Raw genomic sequence first — 22,500 nt, forward strand, 5'->3', positions numbered from 1 at the left:
GTTGGTATGTGGAATGTTTGTATACAAATTTAGTGTGTGAAAGACATGTATATGCGTGCTACACAGACCAAAAATATTAAGTGTGGGGCTTATGGTTACTTAACAAGCAAAAGCAACAAACAACTAATTGAGTTAGGCATCGCCCAAAGAGTGCATCACTGCTACAATTGGACTTTGTTGGTCCAAAGGGCAAAGAGCAACAACATTCAGTCAGTGTGCATGAGTTTGTGTGTATGGGGGTGGGTAGATATTTGTGTGGGCATGTGTGTGTGGTGTGTTTGTGAGTGTACAATGCCCATGTTGTTGCTTCTGTTGTCCAAACACTACACCGTCTCAATGTGTGATGAGGCAAGTTGACATTGCAGTCTCTTGTTTTTGTTTTTTCTGCTCTGTGTGTGTGTGTGGGGGGGGGAGTGTGAATATGTGTGTAGTTGCAAACGCAGCTGTGCACATACGCCTCTATGTGCACGCGCACAGGCATTTTAATGTGCACAAATAGGTTTTGCAATTAATGCAACTGTTGTTGATTTTGACTGTCCGTTGGTATTGAGCCATTCTGATAACAGTCACAGCCTGCCGGTCAGTGAAAACGCCTCTCGACCTGCTCCACTTCTGCAGAAACAGCTATCAGCGTCTGAACTTTGCAACTACTGAATCAATTCAATAGTCATTCATCAACCACTCATCTGTTTCAGAAAGGTCTATGCAACATCTAGAGCGTAGGCACTGAACCACGTGCAGGTTAATTAGTCTTCGAGACATTCCTAAAGGTCAGGGTTCACCGGCAGCCGGGGGCAAAGATCATCGTGCCTCTGAAGGAGTCTTAATTGCATGAACAAATTCTCCACCCATTGGGAACAGGCATGCACACGAGGACGTGCTGTGCTCTGGACGGATTTTTATCATCTGAGGATTTTGAAAGATAGCATTTTTTAGGGCAATTTTCGTCAATAACCACGTTTTATCTCTCTCGAGGGGTTTTGCAAAATGGTGGTAGGTTAAGCTATTACTTTGTTTGACAGAGGAGTCTGAAAAAAAAAATCCAACAGGTAAAATTGATTGAAACCCTCTCAACGTCCTTTGTTTTATCAAAGCCTTAAACAGAAATCTGATCCGACATTGAAATTTTGAACAAAGTCCACATTCACATAAACATTTGTCCAGATACGAGACATCTTGGCAACTGAAGGAGGTTAGTGAAATCGAATATCATGAGTGATGAAGACCTACAGGAAAAATGACAGTACGGTGTTTTAATACTGAAATTCCTGACACTTACATATGAGACGTTTGAACAAATCAGGATGGCCTGGAATACCGCGAGGATGTGATGTGACAGGTCTGGGTTGGTGGGGATTAAGACGGTGAGGATTTGGCAGACTCGTTGAAGTCATATTTTGTTGAAAACAGCATATGACAAAAGATTTGAGCCAAATGTGAAGGCCTGCTCTTTGCTAAGCTGCTATGCCATGGACTAGTTTTTCAAACGATTGACACCTACGGCCCACGTGCATGAAGATATGGCAAATGTATGTCCAAGAGAGCAGAGGGCAGTTTTTCATGGGATATCTTCTATGAGCCAGAGGAAGGCAGGCAATGCCATTCATCTAATCCCCCTCCTCTCTTCACACATGAAGGTTTCCTGAACGCTCAACAGGCTAATGAGAAAAACAGACTATCTCATCTCTGTACTGAAGCCCACCTCTAAAGTCAGCCAGCTATGAGCTCAGCTCTGTGAGAGGGAGGGAGGAGAGGAGAGGAGAAAAGAGAAGAGAAGAGAAAGGAGGGGAGAGGAGAGGAGGGGAGAGAAGGGGAGGGGAGGGAAGAGGAGAGGAGAGAAGGGAGGGGAGAAGAGAAGAAGAATGCAGCTCATTAACAAAACGGAAAAGAAGGAAGGGTGTGCAAGTAAACAGAGACGAGAGTTAAAAAAAAGGGCGATGATGTCATAGTCTGAAACAACACTGTTTTTTTGTTGAGGAGGCAATTAACAGTGAGAATTAAAATCTGTGCATCTTTACTACAGCCAGCCACTGTAGCCACAGCCAATGCAGTCGAAAGGAAATGAGCAAGCATTCATTTCAGAATGCATTCAAAGAAGCACACACACACACACACACACACACACACACACACACACACACACACACACACACACACACACACACACGAACACAAAGCTGTGCTCAGCCAGTAACAACAGGGATGATTTACTTTGGACTGTGAGAGTCCCTGTAATATCTCCAAACATACTTGGCTCTACCATTTCAAAGATGGGACATAACATTAGCAGATGGTGCACCGTCTTACAACTTACTTAGCCGGGCGTTTCAAAATACACGTTTTACGTTCAGACGTTTTGCTGGTATGCGTGGTCCTGCATCGGAAATCCTAAGGCTTGGACGTGTTCACGTCCCATGTGTTCTAACGTCCAGACTTGGACCTTGACTGTCATAATCCTTTTTCCATGTACACACGTCTCATTTTGTTTCATAGTTCAGCGTGTATGTATTCTACTGTACTTGTAAAAGTACGTAAGCGTGACCGTCCCGACGCGCTACGCCCCCCCCCCCTGGCGAAACTCCTCAATGTCAGGTGAAAAGAAGCGGCTGGCGACGCCACATGGAGGAGGTGTGGAGCAGCGACCAGGACGGCTTGGAAGAGTAGGGTAATTGGCTGGATACAATCGGGCAAGAAAAAGGGGGGGTGGGGGAGTCCAAAAAAAAACAAAAAGGAAAAAGTACATTAAAATAGTCAGGAAGAACTACTAGGAATATGCATGTCCCACAGTTGAGGCTTTGGGGCCCTTTTGTGGGTACTTCACTGTAGCTGTAGCATGATTTGCACACCACTACCACGCAGTCTTTTGCAAAAGCCATTTCTCTTGGCCTTCCATTTTTTTATGCTCCTCCCCAATCCTCTGTCTCTTTATATGCACCGGTGATATCTCGCCATCCTTCCCTCTTTATTTTCATTATTCTGACCCTTGTCTCTTACAGAATATATTTCTCCCTTTTCTCCATCCCGCCTCGCTTTAAATCATTTAGCACGACATGTCCTTTTCAAACACAAAAACAATATCTCATCATCTCCCTCTGCTATACTCCCGCCTCTTCTCCCCGTCTTTCCTGATGGAAAGATCTTGTGAGCATCCATGTTCTTTATTATTTCCATCATTGCCAGCAGGGAAGATATGAAGGATTTGTGAAGATGTACGCTTCTGGGAGATGATGGAGTGCACATGAAGAGAGGGAGACACTGGAAAATGGATGGGAGGTTGGGAACTTTCAGCAAGATATACTGCCCAGATTAAGTTCTCCATGGGATGTTGAAAGACATTATCTTGCTTCTCTCTCTCTTCTATAATGCCTGCACCACGTTGCTCCCATAGCACGCCTATGCTGTAGCCATGGTAAGTCATCTGTCAAAACCCTTCATTTTGACACTGGTATAATACTTATTTTATTTCCTTACTTCTTTCCCTCCTCTCGTTCCTTGTGCCTGTCTACAAGCCTTTTCTGCTTTCCGTTCCAGGTCCATTGCATCCCTGCCCCATCCTACAATACACCTACCCCCCACCCCAATTCCCCTTGACTCACTGCTGACCTGTGCTGCAGTGGGGAGGCTCACAGACATCCCAGCAGCACATAGCGCTAGTTTCCTCTCTCCAAAGACCGGCAAAACACTCTAACCAAAGTCTGATGCTGAAGAGGTCAACTTTTTCTCCACGTCTAGTACGTCACTCGTATACAGGAAGTCCCCAGGTTACGAACTACTTACGCACCAACCTCCGTAAAGCTCATTATTTAAAAAAAAATCGAGTTACACGCAATAGTTCGTACTAACGAAGGGACGGACTACTTTGTGCGACGCTCAAAACGCCGCATTTCACGCGGTTCGTCGGCCCGGGGGAGAACGCCACGCCGTCGTCGCCATTTTAAGTCTAATCGGCGTAAACATTGTGTAAGCGTTGTGTTTTCACTTGCATTTTTCGTGTGTTTACCCTCATAATCGTGGCTTCAAATCGTAAATCTTATGCGAGTGTAACCTACAAGAAGACTCACCTGCCGATTGCCGGGGGGTCGACACCGTTTAGTCGACACCTTTGGGTGTCTGGCTGGGAGAGCCGGCATTGAATTGGCAGGGGTAGCTTGGTCTGATGCGTCCTGTGGGCCCGAGGACCACGGCCTTGACCGGAGCTGCGCCCGAAGAGGAAACACCGAGGGCGGTCTGACAGGACGCGGAAGCGGGACAGGCTAGGCTAACTGCTAGCCCATGCAGACCGACAGTTCCGACAGTCATCCTGGCTGGCGTTCATTCTCTTGGACAGTGATTTTCTTTTTTCTTTTAGTTTAGATATATGTGTTAGTTTGAATATATGTGTTCTTGTAGTTTTTGGATATGTGTTTTTGCCTTTGTGTTGCACTGCTGTGGGCTGGGGGAAATGATGTTTCGTTGAAATTACGAATAAAGTGTTTCCGGTGATCGCGACCCACTTCCGGGACAGTGGCATGTGGGGAGTTTGAAATGTAAGAAATGTTTCTTTAAAGTTTTTTATACCTATACACACATTCTCTCTCTCTCTCAATTATAAATACTTGTACTGTAGTTACATTTATTATTATGACTGCATTATTATATTTATGATGTTTTAGGTAAAATATATTATATACTGACACACACATTTGTCTAACTGATGTTAGATACATATGCCAGGGAGGGAGGGATGCGGAGTGTGATCCTGAGGAACTGATGTTGGGGCTAGGGGAGAGAGAGATAAACACTGAGGCAGGTGGAGGGAGACAAAGAGAGAATGGCAGAGCAGAAATAAAGAGTGTCAAAGAGGGATGGACAGATGAGAAGAGAGGGAAATGTACTCCATCTGGAATGCATAACAGTGGTACCTACTGGGAAATTGTGCCTGTTCCCAATAGAGTGATATATGAGCCGTTACTGTTAACCTCATGACTGGCACACCATGCCTTGTGTGTGAGTTAAACCACAGACACATTTAGATTATAGCAGGCGGTAATAAATGCTGCGAGGGAGGCACACTCACCTCTGCAAACCACTTTAAATTATCTTGGTCACTGCAAGTGACTATAACTGTTCTGCACTGTATATACCTGCTATTTGATCTGTACTTTGGCTCATCTTATAAATCAACTCCTAAATGTGTGTTTATCCAGAACCTGTACTATCCCTTTAGAGCAGGTCCCATATTAAGTAAAAAAGACTGGATTACTGCTATAACCCAAACAGCATTTTTTTTCTTTCTTTGCCCCCTTAGTATGTGATGAAAGGTGAATGTCAAGAGTGTGCAGCCCATTGCTGAAGGATTGTGTTTATATGAAGACCCTCCTGAGCTCATTAAAACCCAATGACAGAGCAGACCTGGCTGTAGCTCACTGCTGGTGAGGAATGGGAGGGAGAGCATGACTGACAAGAGAGAGAAAACGATCGGCCGGAGCATTAGGGTCAGGCGTCTTGCAAACTTACTCATATGGATCCAACAGACAGGCTGATATGACGGCTGATCTGTGGAACAGGAAGGAATTTGAAGCAATATAAATTATGCAGTATCAACCCTACTAATACACCCAATACTACTAATACACCGCTTCCGGTGTGGGAAGATGACAGCGCGAATTTGCGTTTGCAGCGGCCTCACCCAGTACTGGTGTGGGAAGATGGCAGCGTTTGCAGCGGCCTCACCCAGTGCCATCCATGTAATGTCTTCGTCCATGTCTGCGTCTTAAGTTTGTTTTGTCTTTGTTTGATGGCTGGGAGAGCTGGTGCTGGATCGGCTGTGCAAGCTTGGTCTGCTGCATTCTGTGGGCCCAGGGACCAGGCTAAGCTAACTGCTAGCCCATGCAGACCTGCAGTTCTGATAACACCGAGGGCAGTCTGACAGCAGCCTCGCCTAGCATGTTTTTGGTGTCGTCGTGTGGAGTGCGGGGAGGTGTGTTGAGGGTGTCTGGCTGGAGAACTGGCATTGGATCAGCTGGGGACGACTGGTCTGCTGCGTCTGGTGGGCCCAGGGACCACGGTCCTGCCCGGAGCTGTGCCCAAGGAGGAAACACCAAGGTCGGTCTGCAGAAGCGGGGCAGGCTAAGCTAACTGCTAGCTCATGCAGACCAGCAGTTCTGACAGTTAACCTGGCTGGCATTCATTCCCTTGGACAGTGATTTTTTTGTAGTTTGATATATGTGTTCTTGTAGTTTTTAGGTGTGTTTTTGTCTTTGTGTTGCACTGCTGTGAGCTGGGGGAAACGACAAAGTGTTCCTGATTTCTGACATTCGCACGCATACAAATATAGCTCAAATTGTCAACTGATGATTCTAGGTAGAGGAGGGTCAATGAAAATGGTGGGACTTAAGTTAATGTTACACAAAAGGACAGACAGAGACTCTAGCAGACATCCACAACAGACATCACTGGACACGTGGTGATGAAGTAGCACCTAAACAACTTAAACAGCTTCCAGCTATAAGGCTGTACACAGAGTAATGTGTAATATCCCTTTATTGTAATTTCAGCTGCAGCTCAGTATGTGATCCTCTCCCGCTGAGTGGAGGGTATTCCAGGGAGGCCCCCATAAGTCAGCCACTTAAACTGTTACGTAAATGGATTTCAAAACAGGAGCCGAGATAGCAATCATACAGCAACAGGTCTGTCCATGCAGTATTTACATATCATCTGCCAAGGATGCCCCAGAGGTTTAAATTACACCGAGTGAAATGAGGTGAACTAATCTAATGGCCCTCTTGTCTAATACACAACTCATTTCCCTTATTCAGCTAAATCACCCTTGATTAAAACACACCAGAATAACAAACAAAGAGTTGTTCACATTCATTTCACCATGATGCCAAACCCCAGAGCCCTAAATATCTACTATACCTTATTCAATCGACCCTAAACCTGTCGTGACTGAGGCAAATCTGGCTTGGAAGAAAATAACTGAAGTACACCTCTGGGTGTAGATTCTTCTGTGGGTCTATGATGTCTGATGCTGATGGTGGTGCCTGGCACAATGCTCTTGACCCAATAACAGAACAGTGCCAAGTCCCAATCAACAACCTTTACACTAGCCAAAGCCTGCCCTGCTGGACACACACACATGAACAACAACATGCTTTACATTCACTAAAGGCTAAGATTGTGTTCGTTGAGTAAATAATGCAGGTCAATCTGGGCAGAAAGCTTAAATTTGTCTACACTGTTTCCCCAGAAATTATGTTTTCTGATTATCCTTTTTTTTTAATTAGAGGTAAGATATAACAAGAGAAACAAGACACTGCATGAAACCTGTTGTGCGTCAGTGTGATTCTACTACAGAAAAAAACAGTTTAATTGCTCCTTAAAGTTAATGAAATCATATGAAAGAAAGAAAGCATGTCCCTCTAACAGCCACACTCGATTACTGTGCTGATGCAATAGGCAGGGTGTTAACAGGCTGATGCCCTACATTTCACCAGTAATGACATCTCTGCCAACATTTAAGGCTCGTTAGCATTCCTGAAAACACAATTTAAGCATAAACTTTATTTTTCAAGATGTCGTTTACTTTTCAAATGACTGCACCTCTTGAGGTACTCAGGAACATGATGCTCACGCTTACAAATAATCCAAATTCTCCACTCTGACAAACTCGTACCGGGGTAAAATAAGCGACATAGTACACCAGTCTCTTTGTTACAGCCACAGCTTGGTTTACATGTTTGAGCGCTGTAATGTTTGAGAGTCTGACCTCAAGACTTTGGCTGAATTACAGAGATACACCCTTTCTTTGGCTGCGTCGTTCTCTGTCTTTTCTCCACATTCACTGCAACTGAGTCCATCTGATAAACCACAGCTAATGAAGAGATGATCTATTTCCACAAGAATTTATTTGGAAGTGCAGGTCTTAATAGCCCCTGTGTTCTGTCGCCAAGAAATGCCATGATGCATCTGTTAACATGCAACGCGGCAATGCTTCGTTGCAGCACAACTGTAATGTATATTTGACCCATTTAAAATGCCTCGACAGATGTAACCATCTGCATGCCATGCTGCACACCACAGTATGTGACTAAGCACCGGCTTGGTGAGATGAGGCCGGCCGGCCTGAACGACGCAGAGAACTCCTGTAGGAGGCCATTACAGACCAGAAGAGCTCTGGAGCCGGTGTCTGAGTGGAGAGAAGGAGAAACGGAGGAACAGAGACACATGATAGAAACAAAAGGGCCTCAGTTGAGGGGCAGCAAAAGGAAAAGTCAGAATAAAACAATTAACTCACAGCAAAATTAACTTGGGTTTCTGATATATATAACTGAATGAAGGTTTTGAAGAGAAAAGCGATGGTGGGAGTAGGGGATGACGTAGCAAAGGGCAGAGAAGGAGGGAGAGCTGGAATGTTGAAAAGGAGGAGGAGGAGGAGGTGAGGGATGGAAATTTCTGTTCTCAGCAAAACATGGAGCCAGAGATGTTTAGAATATGACAAACTAAACAAATAAGTAATTAAATCTCTGCCAACCACCAGCGAGGGAGAACAACACTGTGCTGTGATGGAAAAGGGAGGAGGGTGGAGGAAAACTGAGGGACAAAGGCAGAGCACTGTAATCCAAATTTAAGTGTTTAAAGCTCAGAATAGCTTCTAAAAAAAAAGTCTGCGACAAGCGAAATATCATCCCATCTCAGATAGGACACAACTAAACAGGAGCAAACAGCAGATTTTTGTGTAATTGTTATATGTGAGTTATGTAGCTGCAAATATGACGGTGTGTTACATGAGCAACAGTTGGTCTAGAGTTACAGCTGTAAACTAATATACTACTAGTGTGTGTGTGTGTGTGTGTGTGTGTGTGTGTGTATGAATGTGCATGTACATGCGCTTGTATTTGAAGGAACATTACCATGTGAAAGCAATGAAAGCAACATTTATCACCATACTATGGCTGGCCAACCACCATCTCATAAACCTCAGCATGTTGACTGATAGGCAACGCAGTCATTTTTAAAGAAAATCGCAGATGCAATATCCTGCCTCTCAGAGGTAGATGAGCTATTGCAACGCAAAGGGAGGAAACAGTCTAGACCTCCCCTGTTGTGTGGGTGACAGAGGATGCCGCATGTCTCCACTCAAAAGTCCAGTTTAAACCCACTCAATATAACCTCACATGTAGATTGGATGGAAATGGAATTGCAACACATGTGGTTGACCACACATCCAACTTATAATACTCCTCTATGACTATATCAACAACCTGTATATACCGTATTGACCCGAATATAAGACGACCCCCCCTTTTTTTTTCATGACTAATTTTTGGAAATTTTTTGAAGACCAAATCTAGTTTTTATAAGGAAAATCATTTTATTTGAAAATAACGATAATAAAAACAAGGTAGGCTTGAGTAAAATCATGTTTTCAATATCTTATAGAGGAAATGATCGCATTTAAATTTAATAAAATGTAATCACATTTGCAAACGAACGACTTGTGGTATCTAAATAGCATAAACAAAAAGAGAATAAACTGTAGTCTATTGGTATTTCTAATACCAGTGAGGCTATCCATCTCATAGTGGAAAAAAACAACAATGTAGCCTCTACAATTTCAATAACTACCGAAGTGAATGAAACCCGAAGTGAAGTCTAATTGTAGAAAAGTCTTGAAACAAATGTGACAGAGAGAAGGAAAAAAACAAGACTAGGCTGAAACCTAGTTTATGGCCAGACCGCAACTACATTTAGAAAGCGGCTGTTTTTACGCGAGTACTTCAAACCCCGATTATTTATACAGTTAAATAACGCCAATTACCTAGCTACAATCACTGCTGCTATGATCACTGGAAAGTCTGGGCTTGACACCCCTTATAAATGCGATTCGGTTACCACCAACTGTCTGAAGAGGCTAATAATGTTCACTCTGACTGCGTGTGGCTATTAGCGCTGGTGTTTAGGAATTACCTTCCGTACAATGAAGCGTCTCGGCGGCGTCCAAGCGCAACAATACACTGCGTTCGTTAGCGTGCGAACTGCTGCGCTGCTTCATGGTCAACAGGAAAACTCCAACTTCCGTGTTTACCAGTGACGTCGTTGGTCGGCCGACCAATCGTGTAACTTCACTGACGTCGTTGGTCGCCGCTAGACGGAACCGTCGTTGGTCACCTGATCCAGCGGCCCTGTGTGTCAAACTGATCACTCAGCCACTCAGGGGCGTTTGTAGGGCTGGCCCCGCTGGGCGGTCCGGCCAAAAATAGTCAGGAGGGCACCACTCACTTAACGGATAATTGGCGCCATGTTGTGAATGTATATTGACGAAACGTCTTATATTCGCACCAATACGGTAATATTGTAGCAGTTAGAGGAAGTCGATAATATTCCTAGATTTCGAAATGAACGCAAGTAAATTATTTCCGGCATGTGGATGAATGATACGAGATAGAGAAGTTGGTGGTTTGGTTGGTCAAATGTGGGAAAGAGCGCTATTGAAGCAATTCCACCACCACCCTTTGAAAGGTTTTTCTGCACCAGAGACATCGGCAATGTTTGTTTAGTGAACGGTAAGCGAACATTAAGGAAAGTTAAATAATTCCACCAGTTGCATTTCAATAATTGCTGATTAAACACCTTTTTTTCGGACTATAACTCGTTTGGGTAAAGTTTATTGGCATCTATAATTCTTATCTAAAGATGGCAGTTGTGTTTAATACCTGCTGGCTCTTTTATATAACTGCCTCTTGGTTGCAGTGGTCACTGACACATTCAGGAAACGGCATACACCTCCCTTGGCCTTCAGAACAGCGTGAGGTTGTCTGCACATGGATTCTACAAGATGCTGGATGCATTATGCAGAAATGCTGTACCATGTGGAAATGACTGAGTTGCTCATTTGCTGCATATGGGATGATTGCACAGCCTTGCTGTGAGCAGCCCTTTCCATCTCATGTCAAAGATGCTCGATAGTGTTGACATCCAGGGACTGAAGCAAAGAAAACCCACTGATAATGTTCCTGGATCCATTTAGTGACGATACGTGTCTTGTGACATGGTGCATTATCGTGCTGGAAGTGTACATCCGAATGTGGATGAACTGTAGCCATGAAGGAATGAACTTGGTCAGCAACAATGTTCAGATACGCAGTGCTGTTCAAACATTCTTTAATGGATATCAGGGGTCCTAATGTGTGCCAGAAAAACATTCCCCATAACACAACGCTGCCAACACCGGCCTGTATTGTTTACACCGAACAGGACCACTCAATGGACTTGTGCTACTTGTGCCAAATTCTGATCTTTCAATCAGCACAGTGCAAAAGGAACCTGGACTCATCTGACCAGGCACCTTTTTCCACTCCTCAATGGTCCAGTTTTGATACTCCTGTGCCCATTGGAGACACACTTTATTGTTCTTCGCTGGCAACATCAACACCCAACATGATCTTTGTCTGTTGTAGCCCATTTGAGACAAAGTCCAATAAGTGGTGCTTTCTGGGATGACATTCTGTCATGTTGAATTCAGATGTGATTTGCCTGGTTATGGCTTGTCTGTTTGCTTGCACGATTCTCATCATTCTCCTTTGCCCTTGCACCCCTCTGATCCACAAGCTGTTTTCGTCCACAGGATTGCCAAAACTGGAAGTTGCATCGGTAGTTATTTTGCTTTTTGTGCTATTCTCGGTAAACCCTTGAAACAGTTGTGCATGAAAAGCCCAGGATGACAGCTGTTTGGAATGTGCTAGAACCGGCATATCTAGCGCCAGCTATCATGCTAAGTCATTAAGGTCACTCGTTTTGCCCATTCAAACATTCAATCGAACAATAAATGATGCTAGAAAAGCTGGTCTGCTGGATTTTTACCACACACCACAGTCACGTGACATATCATGTGTTGGAATGTCCCATTTATGTGAAGGTGGAGGGTGTACCTAATAAACTGGCAATTCAGTGTAATTTCAGCATTTTAAGCCCCTGTGTACTTTCTGGAGTGTGTACACAACAAAGTGAGACCTCTGGCGCTTCATTACACCTCTCGATTCCACTGCTATCATACTGCTATCGTCTCAAATGGTCTGGTGAGACAGACAAGGGCAGTATTGTCACAATACTACTTTTAGGTGTTGTTTTTGTTTGTTTTTTTTAATGCAAAAAAACATCTAAAATCCCGCGTTCATTTTTAGCACACTTCGTGGTGAGTGTGATTTCCTGTGCGCAAGTAAAGGATCGCCTCTCATTCGCTAAATTAATAGATAAATTACACAGTTTCATTTTAAAGGTAGTTAACAACTTCATTTCTCACATAGGATTAAAATTAATGTTTATCAGCATTGATACATATGCATATAGTTGTAATGGCCCTGTGATGGCCTGGCGGCCTGTCCAGGGTGTCTCCCCGCCTGCCGCCCAATGACTGCTGGAACTGCTGGGATAGGCTTGCTGGGATAGGCTCCAGCATCCCCGCAACCCTGAAAGCAGGATAAAGCGGTTTGGATAATGGACGGATATAGTTGTAATTACTGTGTTAAAAGTTGACTCCGCCATATCACGTATCACTATATACATATAACAAGTTTAAATAACCGCAACATATTCTTAAAAATGAAATTGCCCACAATGAAACAACACAAACTTTCTCCATTACACAATATTCACTGGAATAATTCACTGGAAAAGAATGATTTGAAATGAATTATGCTCTCTTTAAAGTGAAGGTGTCTACTGTGAACATAGCAGCACATTTCCTGAGTAACTACAGCTTCCTCAGGGATCATTTGAGCTTCTTTTTTTCCCCTTTCTCAAAAGTGCCGCCAAAACAAGCAAGAGGCTTATCAGCAGACCAGCCCAATGCTCATGCTGATGATTGTGATAAGACTTTAACACTTGGAACCAAAAGAAGGACACCTTTGGTGTGGAGAAAGGTTTCATGCAAACAGGGGTAAATGGCATTCAAAGCTAAGAAATGATGCGCTCAGAGAGGGCCTTTACGTCAAGACAGATGCATTCTGGGATGAGAGAAAAGGAGCCCTGCTGTTCACTCGTGCAGTTCACACTTGGGAGGAAAACGATGAGAAAACCCTGGGAGATGCATAGAGGTATAAGTAGGGAGGTTAAGAGGGGCCCGTTTCAAAATCACACACAATGGGGTACAGCCAGGGGGGAATGGGGGGTTGCCGAGGAGGCAGAAGGGTACGTGTTGATGGGGGCTGGTATCCTGCTGGAAGTAGTGCGGAGGAATTGTTAAAGCTCTATCTGGGGTAAACTGTTACGATCCTTTAAAGGGTTTACATGGAGACATACAAGTATGCTGAGAAAGACAGGAATGCGACTGTTCCCCATGCACCTGAAAAAAAAAGGACACAAGAAAATAAATATATGCAGGTCAATGTACCCATTGCTATGAGTGAAAACAGTGTAGGGAAAAGTGATGAGCAAGATCAACAAGACCTGAGAAGAAGGAAGGGAGAGAATAAGTGAAAGGGAGGGAGGATAGGAAAGATGACGAGAGGAAAGGAGAGGAGAGGAGTGAAGTGAGTCAATGTCAAACAGGCTCCTCTAAAGTTATGGTCTGCTGGGATTGCTCTGGCATTTCCTGTCCAAACTGTCCCACACTGCTAAGCATGCACGTAAATGTGCACACTTCCACTCTCTCTCTCTCACACACTCTCACACATACACACACTTAGATACCGGCCTCCCTCCCCCATTACACAGTTATTATGAGACCATTTAAATTGCACAGACATCTTGAGCCATTTCCTTCAAATAAACAAAGCAAATTCTTTCAAGTGCAATGAATCCACTTTGACCTCACTTGGCTCCTCCTCTCTTTGGTTCTTCTCATATCTTTCATCTATTTCATCCCTCTTCACAGGCCCCACCTGTTCCCGCAGTTCTGGCGACAGCTCACTGTCTTCAGCTCCATTGTTTATTCCAGTCTCGGGTCCCCCTCCGTTACCTCTTGATCCCTTCAACAGCCTCTTTCTTTAACGACGCCGTTAACCCTTCTACATTCTTCCCAGCGCCTCCTATTTTCTCCTCCTTGGTGGACCTTCATCTTCAGGCTCTCCTTGTGACACACACACACACAGTCCCTCTCAACTTGTGTTCTGCTTTTCACTACGGCTCTTAACAAACAACAACCTAGCTTTCCCACCAGGGTAGTCAGGACGACCGGGTACCCCTCCAATCCCACCACCGATGAACAAACAAGATAGAAAGGAGAAAGAGACCCAATTGGAGCCCTTGCCTCCGGTGTGAAATTGCTATGGTTGCTAACAGTGGTGCATGACATCACCGTCTACCTTGTTAATGTGGTACAATCTCGCTAAATCACTTCCAAACACAGCCGATGTGAGTGAGTGATTTGAGGTTGATATAGCATTAGCTTGTGTGTATACAATGTGTGACCATGCACATGCGTGTGCGTGTGTGTGTGTCCGTGCATTATGTGCCGCCGTTATGTACGCGACCGTTGGTGCGAGTCTGACAATTCCATTGTTCTGCAAGGAAAGGCGAAATAAATATCATGTGTTATGATGTGTGGAGAGCTTCGTGGCTGTCGAGCGTTGCTAGCACTGGCTTGGCACGCTCACAAAGCATACTCTTGATGAGCCAAAACAATGCAGAATCTGACAGGGCCCTCCGAGTTTCAGCATGCACACATAAAAAAAAAATTTTTTAAACGTTCACAATCCTCATCCCGGCCCTCCGTTTATATGATTCTAGATCATTCAAGGGCAGCTGAATCGAGTGGCTCACACAAAAAGGTCTGGGTAAAACGAGGGGTTTTAGGATGAGTGTTCAGCAGGGCAGGAAGGCGTTTAGACCATTTGCAGTGACACTCCAAACTGAGTTGAGAGAGGTTGCCAAGTTTATTCAAACGCTGCAGAGATTTTGCAGATGCGCACGCACACACACACACATGCAGAGAGAGGCAAAGAGAGAGGGGAGAGAGAGGCAAAGAGAGAGGAGAGAGAGAGAGAGAGAGAGAGAGAGAGAGAGAGAGAGAGAGAGAGAGAGAGAGAGAGCGAGAGCGAGAGCGAGAGAGAGCAGCACAGCTGATATCAATCAAACACAGATCTTTCAGAGGTGACTGCCATGATGTGTAACTTCAGCTGGTTTGATTGGTGCATGGCTCCTACATCAGCCTGGCTCAGTGCACGACACAGCTGTGTCGGAGCTACCCTGGTGGCCACAGCATCAGCCCCTACAATAGAGACAGTAATGTCTCGCTATCTGCCCGAGCAATATGCCTCAGCACTCTGCAACCCAAGCATGGCAACATGAGCTTCACACGTGGTTCACGTCAGTGTCCGTAAATGTACGGCAGGGGTTTCTGTGTTCCGCTGACCAAGGTCTTGATCATATCTTAGACATACTTTCCAGTAAGAGTTGTATACGAGGGCATCTACGTGTGTCTATGTGCTTTCGCAGTGAGCACATCTGTGTTCAGTTTGTAAGAGGATTTGTGTGTGTGTGTGTGTGTGTGTGTGTGTGTGTGTGTGTGTGTGTGTATGTATCAGGGTGATATAATGCTCTTGCTCAGACATTCTCTCATAGAGACTCAGTTGGGCTTGGTGCTTCACACCCTGGTCACACCGTGTTCATCTCCATGCCTGTGTTTCTCCAAACACAGGGACACAGATGTTTTTGACAGATGTCTCGACACACCCATGGAAATATCAAACACTCACTGTAAGCATTGTGGCCAAAGGAAAAGGCGCAATCTGCCTCAATCTACACAACTTTTAGCGTTCGGATGACAAAACCTCTCCTGCCTCACAGAGAAACCGTCGAAGCTTTCAGCAGAATACGTGCGTTTCTCGATCTCGCATGGCTGAGGAAAACAATAACTTATTTGTTGGGTCTGGGGTCCACCTACAAAGGTCAGCTCTCCGCTGGAAGCAATGTGCTGGGGGCATTCGGAGTAAGGTCATCTGCTCTGTTGCATTGTCACGAACAAAAGCATCGCTTGATAAAAAAAGGTCAGGCCGGAGCGAGCGTCCATAGTTATCGGATACAATACTCCCTAATAAAAGATTTAATAATAATATTAATGGAGGAAAAATTCTTCACTGGAGAGTGTCGTGGATCTCATGGATCTAAATTTGAATATTAAGCTAGCAACTCCTTTTGATCACACGATCTGTAGGTTATTTTGCTTTGAATGGAAAATACAGACTATGAGGAGGGTAAGTACTACAGTACCACCAATAATAATACAGAAAATACAGACTATAAGGGTAAATACTACAGTACCATCAATATTAATAGAAAAAATACAGACTACGAGGAGGGTAAGCACGACAGTAGCATCAATAATAATACAGAGTACAAGGAGGGCAAGTACTACAGTACCATCAATAATAATACAGAGTACAAGGAGGGCAAGTACTACAGCACCATCAATAATAATTCAGAGTACGAGGAGGGCAAGTACTACAGTATCATCAATAATAATACAGAGTACGAGGAGGGTAAGTACCATAGTACCATCAATAATAATACAGAAAATATAGAGTATGAGGAGGGTAAGTACTACAATACCATCAATAATAATACAAAAAATACAGACTACGAGGAGGGTAAGTACTGCAGTACGATCAAGTCATGACACATTACCTAGCCCATGATTATCTGCAGAACAATTACAATATAACACATCAATTTGGGGTCTTATAATCGACAGTTTGTATGTTCAGACACACCCACACACACGCACACACACACACACGCACACACATGCACACACACCCACACACACACACACACACACACAAAAACAGAGTCATGTCTCATCATGCCTGAGACCTGTTATTACCCAACAGGTTCATCTTAGACCTGAATCTAAACAGTGTTTAAGGAGTAGGGCTGTTCAGGGACTCCTGCTCACTTAATCTGTAAGTTCAATACAACAACCATTATATTCATTACTATCATCATCTACCATCTGCGCCACCCGCACACTTCATCGCGCAGATAGCTTTGGGCACATCTTTTGCTAATGGCAAAACTTCCACCAGACGACATGAACATTAGCAGAGTCCTTACCCATGTTTGCTAGCGGTACGGATGCTGCCTAAAACTGCATATCACTTGTAAGGAAATATCACAGTTCTTTCTCTTCCTGTCCCCGGTTCTGATCACATAACTTTCCCAAGACTCAACATCCATTAGAACAACCCCCATGCCCCTTTGAGATACAGCGGAAATCTACACATCACAGACAGCTGCTGAAAACTAGTGTGCAGATGAGAGCGAGACAGAGAGAGAGAGAGCGAGAGAGAGAGAGGGAGGGAGGGAGAGACAGACAGAGAGACAGACTGACAGAGAGACAGACAGACTGACAGACAGATAGAGAGAGACACAGACAGACTGACAGACAAAGAGAGAGACACAGACAGACTGACAGAGAGAGAAAGAGTGTGTGTGTGTGTGTGTGTGTGTGTGTGTGTGTGTGTGTTCTGGACTTTGGTCAGTTGTTACTGGCCTTTGACTCCCTGCTTGTATTGCCATTGTTAATATCAAAGACAGGTCAGACATGTGCTGTTGTCTGTTCGCTTGACAACAATGCACTGTGAGCCTTTTGAAACCTTATCCTGAACAAGTAGAGGAAGCCAAACAGTCTGCCTCTTTTCCTTCTATGGGGTTCCAGAGTCAAGTGATCGGATGGATTACGTAGGAAGGTCCTGTCTGAGAACCTTTACTTAAACCGTGTGGGCGTTACGTTAGAGATTATGTGTAGACAGCTTGGGTGAGCTAAGGTTCTCCCTCATGATAGGTGGGCTTCTGTGGTTACGAAGCAGCAATGCAATAAGATCAGAGCTCATGCAAGGAAGGTAAGGTGGTAGCTCAATTCTGGTCAGTAGTCTGATAGATAATGGATGTTTAGTTTCATGCGCAAGGGAGTCAGGACTTGTTTATATAGCACATTTAAGTAGTACATTTAATCATTCTCTGGAAACAGGGAGTGCACTTTGATCAATTATCCTCCACCCTCTTGCACACATGCATACAGACACACACACGTGCATGCAGACACACATGCATGCAGACACACACATGCAGACATGTGCATGCAGACACGCACATACACACATGCAGACACACACATGCAGACACACAAGCATGCATGCATGCACGCACAAACACACGCACGGTTGTGCTGTGCCCTCATCCTACCTTCCATCCTCTGACTGCCCACGGGTGTGTTCCAACCAGCGGGTAACTTTAGACTCAGAAACCTTCTAGGTCTCTGTTAATCATGCATGAGCCTGTGGAAACTGGCAGGTAGCAGCAACACAAACACCCCAGGCCTAGTCACTGAAATATTATCTCCTTCATTTATCATCAACAGCACAGTTCTTCTACTGGAGATCAGAGGTTTACATCCAAACAGATAGCTGGGGCAGAGGGGATAATATTTTGCTGTTTTAACAAGACTCAGTAAAATTCATTACTTCGAATTGCCAAAGGCGATTAAAAAAAATTGAGAGCGAAAAAAAAAGAAATCAAGAGAAATGGCTTATTGAGTTTGAGACAACTTGAACTGAACGGACTGGATTAAGTAATCAAGCAAAACTGCAGACTACAGTATATTTGTGGCTCAAATGACTGTTTGGAAGATCATTCTTTCGGCTTTTTGCCAGCAGCTGAAAGTGAAAAACATCATATCTCCTGCTCAGAACTTTTAGTTCTACAGCTCTGGATTGCATTTCTGCATTGTTGCATGTGGCACATGTAGTGGAAGTAAAATCTTCAACGGAGAAGTATCAACAGAGGTGAATTTTCAAGCCAAAACGGAGCAAAAACTATGACAAAACACTATTCCAGACAGATGGGTCAAAACTCCAACTGAAAAGTGATATACTTAGTCCATAAACATTGCATTTTGGTGGCAGAGGTTAGGGGGTTGGCAGCCATCCTGCCAAAAAAGTGTATGCTCCGTGTCTCGGGAATTATATTTCTCAGGAAATTCAGTTTAACTTCCCAGGAAATTCTTGCGCCATCAAATCATTGCAAAGCTGTCCTTGCCCGGTGCAAATGAGATGTAAAGGGTTTAACAAATGTTTGCAGACAGGAATAAATTTCTGCTAAAGCTAGATCCAAAAAGACTATATAGGCCGTGATGTCATTGAGCAACACTTTCTAAGGTTGCTCCATTGACAGTGAATATGAAAAAGAACACTGCAAACACTGACAGTCTGTAAAAGGCTATTTTGCTGGGATGAGGGTTTCATACCAAAACCACAGAAAGAAGCTAAACATGTGTGAAAGCTCAAATGATGATCCCGCAATGAAACTTCAAGTCATCTAGTAATCCCTGTCTCACATCAGCCTCTAACTCACCCTAAAAGAAGTGATTTCTATTTTGTGATGACATCATGCACAAGACTTATGATTCTCTGGAGTTTAGTGTGGAGAGCTGCTCATAATTCACACATTCTGATTATACAGGGCGAGTATTTCTGTGCCTTAAAACTTCACGAACACATTCCCCAATGTGGAATGGAAGACAACAGTAACCGACTGTGCAGGCAGTCAAGTCAAGTCAATTCTATTTGTATAGCCCAATATCCCAAATACAAATTTGCCTCAGAGGGCTTTACAGCAACACAACATCCTGTCCTTAGACCCTTTCATCAGATAAGGAACAACTCCCTAAAAAAAAAACAACCTTTAACAGGGAGAAAAAATAGGAAGAAACCTCAAGGAGAGCAACGGAGGAGGGATCTCTCTTTCTCCCAAGATGGACAACGTGACAATCATCACAATGTAAAAAAAAAATACCCACAGACAGTGCCCTGTTGCACTGTTGTAAACAGTATCACTGTTTTAAACACATACACTGTGGGTATCTGTGCAGATCCAGTGCACATGTTGTAAACAGCGGGTCTGATATGCAGCAGTCTAAACTGAAGGTGTGTTTGGCAATGTTCAAAGTCACCAGGGCCCTGCACTGATGAATAGAGGTCAAGCTCCTACACATTTCAGTAAGAATTCCCATCTGATTTGTTCTGCAGGATTGAAACAATACCGCAAACATGATCTTTTTTTCCCTCCTGGTGAAAAGCTCAACTGTTTTCTTCACTTCGTCCTCCCCCTTCTTCTGCATCCTATCCTGACTAACCCAGCGCCACACTGAGTTCAGCATGTGGTACCCAAACCCCTCCAGCAACACCGATGGTTGACAGATAGCTGGACAAAGTGCTTTGTATTAAAATACCATCTCACTGCTGCACGTGAAATAAGCGAGATGACTTTAATCAACATTTGCGACAGAACAAACCACCGGCTGAGGCATTTTTATTGGGTCATGAAAAAGAGGGGAAGGAAAATTCCTCATCCCAGTTTCACCTAAAAGCTACATACAACTTGAACCCATTCTCAAAACAGAAAACAAAAGGTCACGAGATCGCACATCAATTTTTGATAGCCAGTTATGTAACCATGCATGGCCAAAAAAGTGAAGCCCACTGAAAAGGGGAGCTGATTTTGATCATCTATTTTGGGTGTACGTGTACGTAAACTTGACATGACTTGTGCTGCTGAACAGAATGACAACTATTTCCTGTTGGTGGTATTGTTCAATGTTCTCTGGGACATGCATTCTCTCCTCTCTCTCTTTTCCTCCCTGTGTGTGTTTGTGTGTGTGTGTGTGTGGACAGCTCCAGTGTCAGGCCTCTATGTATGACAGACTTTGCAGTCTTCAGTGGTCTGGGAGTGTGAGGAGCGACCTCCGAGGCTGTTTGTGTGCTGAATAGAGAGAGGTCTGAATGAGAGACGCTTTGAGATCGCTCATCTATTCTTCCAAACCTCCCCACAAAGGGCCTGTTTCCCATTCACGATACAAGGTCATCAGATAATACACACAGGGACCTCAAGGCCACACAGTGGGGGTTGAACCGCTCAGCAAGACTCCCTCCTCCCCTCTCAGCACAAACTTCTCAACTTGCCACTCACTTTAAAAGCCTTGGATGGGATGCAAAGGCACAAATACACATTCAGGTGCACAAACACTGGCATATAAACCTCCACTGTACGGGCTGACACACATAATAAGCCTTTCACATGCACTCAAACAAAGGCTGAAGTGCAAGAAAGAACATGCGGAGATGTCATTATGTTGTGTTCCAAACCCACCACTCTATCAACACACTCTCCACCAAAAAAAACACCCATCTGGTCAGATCAGTGCTATTTAACTTTTAAAGAGGAGTATTTCACCACTGAGGGGGGTTTCTGTCTCTCTTTTTTTTGCTCTCTCATACATATATGCATGCAATGACTGCATGTGGTAGCTAGATGTGTGTGCGTGTGTGTGAGAGAGAGAGAGAGAGAGAGAGAGAGAGAGAGAGAGAGAGAGAGAGAGAGAGAGAGAGAGAGAGAGAGAGAGAGAGAGAGAGAGAGAGAGAGAGAGAGAGAGAGAGAGAGAGAGAGAGAGAAAGTCTGTTTGACAGGCAGCAGGTTGGCAGGGATATAATCCAGAACTGTTATTCACTGAAAGACCAGTGAGAGACTGTTGAATTTGTGAAGTCTCCCAAACAATCCTCATGGTGGTGTTGTCCTTAAATGCAGCCCCTTGGCTGGAATCAGAATTAACCCCCCCCCCCCCCCCCCCAACACACACACACACACACACACTGAACCGAGAATATGTTCTTGAGAGAGGCAACTTTGGGGTTTATTCTGTGGGTATGGGGAACTTCAAAACAACACCCTTCATGAAAGGATTTCACCCTGCGTGTTCTCTCTACCGCTTACCTCTGTGACGCGTGTTTTCAAAAGAGAGGCAGGAGATGGAGAGGAAGGAAGTGGGCAGGATAGACGGGCGCTAAAGCTGAAGGCAGCGAGACATGAGAGCAACGAGAAGGTGGAGTGATGACAGACAGATGGATCCTGTGCTCCCCGCACGGGCCCTGCTGGTGCATTTGCGCCGTTGCGCCCTCGTCACTAGGCAATAGTTTGTAATTTGTAGTAACTTTGGTGATCGGCTGGTCTGTCATTAATGAGAGGGCACGTGGAAAGAGAGCAGCCATGTAGTATGTGTAATCCACCACAGACAAACTTGAGAAGCCAGTGACGCTGTGCCTGTTACTGGAAGTAAGACGCCACACACACGCACACACACACACGCACGCACACGCACGCACGTACGCACACGCACAATATGGAGGAGGGCGAACAGACAGAGACATACAGAGAACTGTTTGAATTGGATGGACAGGTCACCATAGTGACCGTCCAACAAAGCTTCGTAACAATAGGGAGGAACACGCCAAGTGTCCGACTGTTAAATTACACATAATATCGCTTTATAGGCCACATTCCACAGCAGCGGTGCAGTAGTGGAGATCACGTCACCGTTTTTAAAATGTCAGAAAAACCGTTTCGAGAAAACCCGACGAGCGTTCAAAACAGGCGTGCGAAGGCGAGGGTCTGACTAGCTGTGCGCGTGCGGGTGGTCTGTCACGTTTCAACAGCCCCCCCCCCCGTCTCGAAGATCACCAACATGAC

General features: G+C 44.5%; 1 protein-coding gene across 1 annotated transcript in view; it reads right to left on the minus strand.

Moving 5' to 3' along the window:
* The window catches only part of si:dkey-40c11.2 (drebrin-like protein A), a 44,625-nt gene that overhangs the window by 20,903 nt on the left and 1,222 nt on the right, over positions 1-22,500 (minus strand). The gene's annotated exons all lie outside the window — the stretch shown is intronic.

Source organism: Lampris incognitus, chromosome 1 (genome assembly GCF_029633865.1).
Source record: "Lampris incognitus isolate fLamInc1 chromosome 1, fLamInc1.hap2, whole genome shotgun sequence".
Taxonomy (NCBI): domain Eukaryota; kingdom Metazoa; phylum Chordata; class Actinopteri; order Lampriformes; family Lampridae; genus Lampris; species Lampris incognitus.